The following is a 10,929-nucleotide window of genomic DNA, read 5'->3' on the forward strand; positions in this document are numbered from 1 at the left end:
TCGTCTACATGCAACATGTGGCACGTGGACTTCATGACTGGTTGATGAACATAGCGAGCCTTCGGCGACTGTGCCAGAGGCTGGACAAGGTTTGTTACTGTCGTGTTCATTGCAGCAGCGTTCTTAATGTTCGCTAGCAGCCGTATGTAGCAACGCATCGATGAAGAAAGCAAATTCTTGGTTTTCGTCGAGGCATTCCTTCCGCTTCTTCTTCGCCAAGTGATTGCCCATTGATGACGTAATTTTTCCAAGCGCAGATAAGGCACACCATCGGAAACGGCCCCTCCCTTCCTCCTATAAGCAAGAGATATTAATCACAAATCGCACAGAACATTTCTATTGGCCATCAAATAAAGGTTAACTCAACGGAGCAGGTAGCTTGAGTTGTTCCTAAAGGTTGACGCTTCGGGCTAGCGAAGAGATACAACGCTCGAGACAATAAAATAAAAACAAGAAAAACCTGCAGAAACGTCACCGGAGTAGTCCGTACTTGCGTCAATTGTTTTTCAAGCTTTTTTCTTTCGCCTCACGACCGCCTTTCCTGCTTTTCCTGGGCCCGGTCGCCACAAAACACCTGCTCATCCTTGGTTTTTCTGTCGCCCTTTGTTCCTTCTCCGCGGCCTTCTCTGTATCTGTCCTGTCCCTCCAAGCCCTGTTGCCCGCAATGGCGCGGAAGTGCTCTACAACTCACTACCAAACATCTATGTCGCCCTTCCGACCACACTCCCCCGCGACGCTTTCATGAAATGGCGAGGAGGCTCTGATTCTCCTTGTTCACTGCGTCCAGTCACTGCGCGGTGACGCCATGCAGAAATGCTGCCCGGCATTTTCTGCGTTGCTTTCGGACAGGTTTTTCTTTTCTCCTGCGGTTGGGTTGAGTGTAAGGCGACGAATGAAGCTGCGAAAACACGCTGGCACTCACTCATCCTCGTTGAATTTGTGTTATACAGTTTTTTGCGCCTTTCCTCGTGTATTCTAGATCAATCTACGATCGAAGATGACAACGCCTTCCTACGCGTACGTCGAGTGCAAGAATAGTGGAACCCTGTCGTCCCTGTCTCAGTGATGAATAACTTCGCTCCGAAAGATGTGAGTGGTGAAAAGTAGCATTTACAGACGTTTGAGCGCTGTTGGCCGCGGTGGTGAAGGATTTTTTCACGGTGAAGTCGTAGCTGGGACGTGAGTACGCATTTGAAATCACTCTGTTCTCTAAGTACTGCCTCCGTCTCGGTTATATGCTCGGCGCCAACTGAAACTTTCTAACTGTTCAGTGCCTTTTTTTTTTAACCAGCCATTTAAAGATTGCACAGCGTAGATTGACAAAATACCACAAAATTTTCTTTCAGTTGCATAACGAAATTTCTTATCCTTCAATGTAACATGACTAAAATTAGTTGTATGGTTTGTATTCTTTCTTTACAGAGGCCTATGGTGTATACGTGGGAGAGCAATCAGCGATAAGCGTCGTGGGGGGGAGCGGCTCAAGGCCCTGAAAAAACCTCACGCATCCCATTGATGCTGGGTAATGTGCCGTAAATAAAGGAGGATGACCACGTAGGCATTCGGATCATCCGATCAACCTCTTTACACACACAAAAAAAAATGTTACGACGCAGATTTGCAAAGCATTATTGATTATGAAAGGAGGTGAATTCACGATACTCAGCAGTGCCAATGGTCGGGGCAAGGCGTCATGAGACGCCTGGCTTTTCCAGGTCTTCCATTTTGTTCTTTCTTCTTTTTTGCGCATTATCTCTTTTTAAGTAATGTGATGTACAACTCCCGCTTCATGAGATTTTCGGTAGTGCCTTCTCCTCCTTTTCCTCTTTCTTTCTTTTTCTTATTTCTCACAGATTACCAATCCAAATTCCAAAATCACATTACCGGTCACGATCGTCGATTACAATCCCAGTTAACGATTGCCAATCATCAGTCACTATCTAGCTTATAGTGCACGGCACACTATGCCACTTCTACACATACACACCATTCGTTTCAATAGAGCGAAGCGCCATAACACCTCGTTTTCATTCCGTCCAATTTCTGACGCGTAATTTGCACGTTAATCTGTTTGATTTTCATTATTGTAAGACCAGAACATAACCCAAACACAGGTTACTAAGTCATGCACCCTACCACGCGTTCAATGGGTGCCCCTCAAACACGCCTGAAACAAAGACCCTTCGTAGCCTGCGGGCAATAAAGAACAAAAAGAAAACCTTCGTGGCATAAGCGTTGCGTGCCCACCTGGCGCAGTGGGCTGGGTTCGAACTCAAATGGCCGCTACTTTCTTTCTCTCTTTTCTCTTTACAGAAACTGTGGGATTTATTTCGACTGACGACGGGCGACGCCGGGATTTCAGCTGGACGAGCTGCTTACGCTGTCGCTTAATACGTGCGGCTGTCCAATAGACCTCTCCCGGAATGCATCAGAGATTGTGTTTCTGGTTCAATGGGCAAAAGATAGCGCGCACCGAGGTGCCTCGAACCGGGAGAAGGAATGAGGCGGTGGAGGGATCGTCCCAAGGAAAACTTGCCCTCGGGTCCTACCTTCAAAACTGTTTTTCGGAACTATTCATCAATGACCCTTTCCTTGTGCGCCGCCCAGCAGCCGTGTCGGAATTATTTCAGGAGAAGCCTTTAAAAAATGTCAGTGCCTTGTCTGTTGATATCAAGGACATGTTCTATTCCCTCCCTCAAGATGCCGTGCACACCGCCGTGGGTCGGGCAATTCACTTGTACGGTGCCACCAAATTGCAAAACCACTGCGGCATTGACGTTGTCACCTTCCTTGATCTAATAGATCTATATCTGCGCTCCACGGTCGTGTCTGTCAGCGGCAGCTACTTTATCTAGAAGGATGGCGTCTGTATAGGCTCGGACCTCGCTCCGTTATTCCGTGACTGTCTACTAGCTTAGTTGTAGCGAAAGTTACACCAAGCCTTACTTGGATCTTCAGTGGTACGTGTGTTCCGATACGCTTATTTATTTGTTTATTATTGATACCATCAGGGCCAAAGACATTTCAGAAAGGAATGGTCACAAATTATAGAAAGGGAACAAAAACTAAAATTCAACATCGTTATACAATTCAGTAAAGGGAGTAAGCATAAGTTGTAAGCGCAAGGTAAGAGAACAAACAAAGGCAACTAAAGTAAACAAAGGAAATAGTGAAAAATAAGTACAGAGGGCAAAACACATGCCTAGAACAACCAAACTGTGTGTTCCGCCGCTGCCAAAGCCACTGCGACCAAGAAGGCAAAAATTCACGATTAAATTCTATAAGTTTAACGGCACATGTTTACATCTAGACCACTTTTAACCAAATCTTATCGCTAGCTATAGCGTGTTGAGCCAGAAACACGCTCAGAACGTGTTCTAGACATGCGTTTTGCCCTCTGTACATCTGTGGTGAGCCATAGTATACAATATTAGCTAAGCTGTTACGGAAGCGCAGGTTGTCTTGAATGCAGGCTTTCGATCCGGTAAGGTGGTTGCAATCTGCTATTGTACGGGGAATGAACCAATGAGAACAAGCTTTTGTTTCGTGCGACGTTATATTGACTTTGTGAGCGTGATCTAGCCGTGAAGAGATGAAAGACGGAGGAGATATCATTTCATCGCCTAGATTTGGACAGTTGCAACAAATATTATGAAAAAAAACATAACCGTGAAAATTTTCGACTCGAGGCTAAAAGTGGGAGGTTGAGCGTATTTTTCATGGAGGTGACACTTGCAGTACGATTGAAGTTGAGTAGAATGAAACGGGCGGCGTTATTTTGTACAAGCTCGAGCGCATTAATTGAATTTGCGTAGCTGAGGTCCCTAATTGCAGATGCGTATTCTAGTTTACTACAGACAAGGGTTTTATATAACATGAATTTTAGGGAGGTAGGGGAATTGGAGAAATTCCGGCGTAGGTAGCCTAGCATGTTGCTAGCATTAATTATGGAGTTAATATGGAGCGACAACTTTAGAGAGGAAGATATAAGAACTCCGAGGTAGCGTTGTGACGTGACCGCCATTAGTAGGCTATTATTTAGACAATATGCACCTGTAGTAGATGATGTGCGGGAGACACGTAAAAATTTGCCTTTAGAAGAATTATGTTTGATTAACCATAAGGTGCATCATGCTAATATTGAAGATAGATAATTCTGTAGAGCGCACACGTCGTTAGTGTCGTTAGTGTCCCGAAAAGTTTCGCAGTCGTCAGCGAATAAGTATTTGTTCGAGGTTACGCAAGTAGGTAGGTCATTAATATAATTAAGAAATAAAAGAGGGCCTAAAATGGATTCCTGTGGCGCTGCAGAATGGACGGGGGTTGATGGAGAGGTGGCATTGTTAGCAATCACGAATGGAGAGCGGTTGCAAAGGAAATATTCCAGCCAGGAAAAAAGCCTCGGATCAAGGTTTAGTTGGCTTAGCTTAAAAAGTAGTAATTTTTGGCATACCTTTTGGAAGGATTTTGCGAAATGGAGAAAGACGCAGTCAGCTATTGAGCGGCGATCAAGGATGAGATTAAGTTTATACGTGAATGATGCTAACTGAGTTTCGCAAGACAGTCGCTTACGAAAACCATGCTGCATGTCTGTAAAAAATGAATTTGATTCCAGCAAGGTCGCAATACCGTTGTATAATATGTGCTTCAATACTTTACATGGAATGCTTGTCAAAGATATGGGATGGTAATTAAGGGTTGAATTCTTGTTACCTGATTTATGGATTGGGACCACCTTCCCGACCGTCCAGTCAGCAGGCAGAGCACCGGTGTCGAGGGACTGTTGAAATATCTTACAAAGCAACAGTGAACAGTACGTTTGAGAACCCTTAAGAAATTTCGCATTGATTCAGTCAATACCTGGACAGGAGCATGGTTTACGGGATTCAATATTCTTCTCAATACCACAAGCTTAGGACTTCACTTCTTACTTAGGACTTAGGACTTCACCTTCATTCAGACTTAGCATGGAACCACCATATTAACCTTATGCTTGCATCTGCTAATCGGTCATTAGGTCTCTTAAAACATAACCTAAAGCATGCTCCTCCTCACCTCCGTGCTCATGCCTATACCACTCTAAGTTGACCTAAAATTGAATATGCCTCGGCTATTTGGGACCCTTACCAATCTTACCTAATAAAAATAACATTGAATCATTGCAGAACCGCGCCGTTCGTTTTATTTACTCCGATTATTCACGTAACACCAGCATCACAGTCTTAAAGAAACGCGCAGGTCTCCAGGATTTAAGTCTCCGCCGTAAAATTGCACGACTATCACTTTTTGATAAACTTTATCATCATCCATCACTTCACAACGACTTTTTTTCTTTGCCTCCTTCGATTTTTGACCGCCGCGATCATCCCTTTAAAGTTAGGCGTTTCACGTGCAGAACATTTAACTATGCGCATTCATTCTTACCACGCACAATATCTGACTGGAACACTCTGCCTTCACATATCGCAACCACCACTGATCCTGATAAATATTTTAAACTTATATCTTCAATAAGTACTGCTTAACTCTTCGCATACATTGTTATTTTATTTGTTCATGGATTCCTTTTATGCAGGGTGTGTTACTAAAAAGATTCATTGTATTAGTGTTCTGTTTCTATAATTTTAATACTGCAGTAATCTTCGTTCTTTGCCGCGCTGCCATTCTTTTAATTCTTTTTGCTTACTTATGTCATGCAAAGTGTCTTATTTGTGCTTTTGATTAATTCTTTTGCTTACTTATGTTATCCAAAGTGTCTTATTTGTGCTTTTGTTGTTTGTTTGATATTTGTGGTTTTGTTTTATTCTTTTCAATTGCCTGTGCCCCCCCCCCCTATGTAATACCCTCTCGAGGGCCTTTAGGGGTATTCTGTATAAATAAAAAAAATAAATAAATGGAATCCATAGTTCTGAAGCTGTAAGTCTGCGCTTGTGGAAAAATGGCGTTAGTACAATGAACAAAGTTATTACAGAATGTAGAGTTCAATACAGCTGGACATTCTGTATCTGAGATGGCAAGGGCATTACCATCTAATAGGTTAATGGTATCACTGGGTCTAGGGTTGCCAATGCGCCAGAACTATTTTGGATCAGCGGAAAGAATGTTAGGAAGTGTGTTGGGAAGTAAAACCAGAATGACTTTCTGGTGATTTTCAGATTAAGAAGTGGCCACAGCGTTGCAAAAACAAGCCAGTGATATCCTCACATTGTTCATGTCTAATCTAAAACCATTTAAACTAACGATGGAAGTTCCGGATCATGACGGCGGCATTCGCTTTCTGGACCTACAGATTATGATGTGCGACGAACGGGTATGCTGGCGCTACGCACCCTGAGCACAATAAGGGATTTTTGCATACTCATCCTCTCATTCGAAAATGGTAAAACGAGGCGTCGTGACAGCAGCCCTAAAAATGATATTTCCAGGTCATGTTCTCATAAAATGAAATCTTGCTTCACATGCCAGATTTGAGGCTGAAAAAGGCCACCTTTCCAGACCACATCCTGCGCGCTTTAGCGCAGAAGATTCTTGCCAAATTCAGGACAAAAACAAGTTCCCTTGTTGCAGAAAACCGAAACTACGCGGTGATATCACATATGCACAAGGTATCAAACAGCCTGAAAAGAATTGCGGAAAAAGCCGGTGTCAGAGTCATCTTTTCTGCCCCAAACTGCAGCGCTTGTGTAAAACTGTCAACCGTGAAGGACCTCCACCTGCCGAATGTGACATAGTCCCCACACTTGGTGTTTTAACTAAGTTGTTCTGCAGTTTTTGAACAGGGGTGTTTTGATTTGCAAGAACGCTTTTTCTGGCATCGCATCTTCAGTGGCGCAGCGCACCAGAATATAGCGAAAATGTGGTAACTAGTGGGCTGGTTAATTAATGTTGAATAGTTGATTAGATAGTTAAAACCATTGGCATTCTTATTTTTTGGAGGCGTGTAGCTCACCGTAAGCAACATCCATATCAATTTTAGAATATCTGAGACGCAGGTACCCTCGTACCATTGAGCACAATATTCTGGCTACTTCGAACAGTTACGTGCACCGGAGGGGTCGGTTTGCCGGACAGATTTCCGAAAGCGCATGCATTTTGCGCGACGTTGGAAAAATTGGTTGCGCCACAGCGCCGAGGGCAACGGTGTTCTCGAAATTTTTGTCCACTTTTTCCGATTCTTTGTATTTTCATTATCCGCAGGCTGACTGCGAAAAATTGCGAGAATTAGCAGTACATGCTTTAACCGTGCTCTCGAGAGATTTTTCTTTGCCTTTCACTTTTAAGACGCCGTAGTCACTAGACCCGTTATGCAGTGTAAATAGGGTTGGATGTGCTTGGATCTCGTAACTGACAGTTTACATGTCAACGCTTGAATCATAAAGGAGCGGAACATTCTTGGAGGGAAGGCAAAATTAGGCAAGTATTTATTCTTAATGCATCCCGGCCGTGGCGGCCGTTTTTCAAAAGAGGCGAAATGTAAATACTTTCTTGTCACATACGATGTCAGTACACATTAAATAATTCCAAGTTCTCCGATTTATAGCGAAGTCCTTCATAACGGGACCTGTCATAACCCACGTAATCGTCTCGGACGTTCAACCCGTAATATCCTATCACTCCTTACTAAAGCTCTGCCTTTTCACGCCATAAACGTTGCAGCGCTATCGCTTGGCGCTGGCGCTCGAAGCTATTTCAGCTCCCCGGCGTGTTTATATCTTATCGTTCGATGACAACGGGGTCAATGCAGTCTGCTTACTGGTTGTTAAAAGGTGGTATTCTTACTCCTCGGAAAGCGCTGACACTCCTGAAGGAGATAAGCAACACCGCTATCTACAGAGTGGTTAGTGGCCTGCATTGCAGCGAGCTCTACTTGGAATTCAACTTCAAGCGTGATGTCGGCTAGTAACGATAAGTCAACGACCATGGCGCCTCGCTACAAAGCAACACTTAAGATTAAATGCTGCGTATATCTCACTTTTCGCAGCGATTCCCAGGAGAGGCTATATGAGGTCTGATTAACTTTCAAGCTCTTCAGTGGGTCCCAAATCAATAGATGCTGCCATTAACACAAATAAGAAAGGGCAACCTGTTCATTCAGTAACGCGGGCATTATTTTTCACATAACATCAGAAATCGTGCACTTTTAGGCGACGTAGCAAATCAAAAGAACTCTGTGCAAAAGCGGGACATCACTCGTGGGAAACTTGCGTTCTTTATTTCTTTATATTACTGTCATAATTGCGTTGCTTAAGCGATATGCTTCGTTTTTAGCCACTCGTTTGCAGCGCATTCTCTGTTGATACCCTCCGGCAACACATTTCTCATTGCATGTATAGTGTATAAAAACTTTGCCGAAACGATCAGCATAAATCTAGCTTAAAAAAAGAATGCACCGTTGTATGTAACGAAGTGGAAAGGAAATAACACTCAGCAAATAAAAGCTTTATTAATAGGCATATTTTGGACAGTAATACTAGGGAAATGCGAAGGACATAAAATCAGCCAGTGAGCAAAAATATTGGGCAAGAGGCTGACAGAATAACTACACAAAGTTACAGAGAAATAATATTTTTCTTTAATGTAAACAAGTTTACTAGCTATTGAAGAAAATCACAGGAAACAAGTCATTGTAGATAGACATCAGGACGTTTTCATGTGTTCATCTTACAGTTTTTTTGCGGTAGTCACAGTAGATTTCCTTTTCGGGATATTACGTTTAAGGGATTTAATGTCGTGAAGCAACTTCAGCTAAGAGGGACGCCTCAGGATGGCTTCAGATAATTTCGGCCTGCTGTGGTTTTTAAACGACCACTGACATGCATAATGAACTGGCCTCTAGCATATCGCCCTTATCGAAGTGCGACCGCGGTGGGAACCGAACCCGTGTCTTTCGGTTCAACAGCCCAGCATCGTAACCACTGAACCGCAGCAGAGGCTGTTGGTAATATCTTCTGGCGAAATAATGGAAATAATGGAAATAAGCCCAAATATTTATACAAACAAACATAAATGTAGAGACGAGGGTCCCAAGGTCAAAGACTGCACCGGCACTCTCGATAAATTAATAAATAAAAGAGATGATTACAGCATAGCTAGCGGAAATGATAAAATATAGAAAATATTGAATAAATACTTCGTCACAAAACACAGTCAAAAATCACAATAACGCAGCTAATATACACAAAAAGAGAATAACACATCAGCATTCCAGCAAATATACCTTGAGTTTACTTTTGAATGTACGCAAGTGTTAGGATAAACGAACAATTCAAAAGACGTTTGTTCGTCTTTCCGTTACAAAGCAGCACTGGGTTAACAAGAGGCCGTGTTGCTTGTTTCGTGTCCAACACCTGAGTGTGTTGTTCTTCACGCGCCGCGAGAGCGCTCACCTCCTCATCCTCTCCTCACATCACTCTCTCCTCAAACGGGCGGCGCGGGTTCCTCTGACTCAAAGTTCGGGTTGCTCGCCCTCCGGCGAAGGATCTCCGTCGGCGGGGACGAGCTGGCGTTCACATTCGGCCATCCTGTGCCACCGACAGTCCCGGACGGAATCGCCCTCGCGTTCCGATTCTTTAGAACTTGTCTCGTTGAATTCCCGGTCCCAAAGCTTCAGCTTGTCAACCGGTGCAATACTGTTGTATGCTCTTCGCCTTTGCCGCGCCGGAGGCACGTTTTGAATGCGGTAGCGGTCGTTGGGAAGCCTTTCTCGGATGATGTACGATCCTTTGTATATTTCTTTCAGTTTCCTTGACTCCCCACTTGCTGCCGGTTCTCGCTCAACTAGTACAACATCTCCGGGATGCTACGTCGGCGCTTCCACCCGCTTCATGTTGTACCGCTCCTGTTGCTTGCGCTGGTCTTCTTTTTTTTCTAGCCTTTCCTTGAAAGCTTGAACCTTTGGATCATTCAGCCGGGAAACGGTGAGCACGTCTTCGGTCGCTATGTATGTTGCAAGGACGTGAAGGCCAGGAACAATATCCGTCTCTTCTGGAGGGTCGTATGAAGAGCGGCTAAGTGCATCAACATGAGTCATTGCCGCCCCCTTACCATATTCTATGTCGAAGGTAAACTCTTGCAGTCGCAGCCACCATCTGCCAATGCGGGGAAGCAGATTCCTTTTGCTCATCATTGCCCGTACTGCGTTGCAGTCAGTGACCACCTTGAAGTTCATCCCGATTAGGAACACTCGAAACTTTTCTAACGCCCAAACAACCGCAAGCACTTCTAGTTAGTATGAGTGGTATCTCTCTTCGTAGTCAGTTGTCCGCCGGAATGCGTAGACGGCAGGATGAAGCTGCCCATCTGCTTGTTCTTGCAGAAGTATTGCTCCTAGGCTGTCTTTGCTGGCATCCGTGTGCACTTCCGTTCTTGCGTCGAACTTCAAATGCGCCAAAACTGGCCTTTCAGTCAACATCATCTTCAGTTCAGTGAACGCGGCATCGTGCCCTGAAGTCCACTTCCAAACTGCGTCCTTAGACGTCAGTCGCGTTAGAGGTTTAGCGATGCTGGCGAACCCAGAGGTGCTCCGCCAGAGACGGTTTGTTTAACTCGAAGACTGAAGCTCTTCTTCGCGCCAAGGGGTGCTCCGTCAGAGACGGTCTTGTGAAGAGTTGAGACGCAGGGGTAAGGGGAATACGTGAAGTTTATGTACAGAAATTTACATTGCATATAAGTTCAGGCACTTGTGACAAATTAAACAGCAAAGGACCAACAAGAAAAAGGCGGAACTGGCTAAGATTAGGGGAGGCCCCTACTCGGCATAGCCGAAGATGCATAGCATCTCACCTTAGCGCAGAACCCCGCATCCGGCCCCGGTGCCTGGTTTTAAAGCCCTAAAGGCCCGGCTCACAATTGGTAGCTTCCAATCATGTTGCACACTTAACATGATTGGCTCTTCAAGGGCATGGACAGTCCTCCGGTTTCTAAAAGGTA

This window comes from Amblyomma mixtum, chromosome 10 (assembly GCF_055824585.1).
Source record: "Amblyomma mixtum isolate Tamu chromosome 10, ASM5582458v1, whole genome shotgun sequence".
Classification (NCBI taxonomy): Eukaryota; Metazoa; Arthropoda; class Arachnida; order Ixodida; family Ixodidae; genus Amblyomma; species Amblyomma mixtum.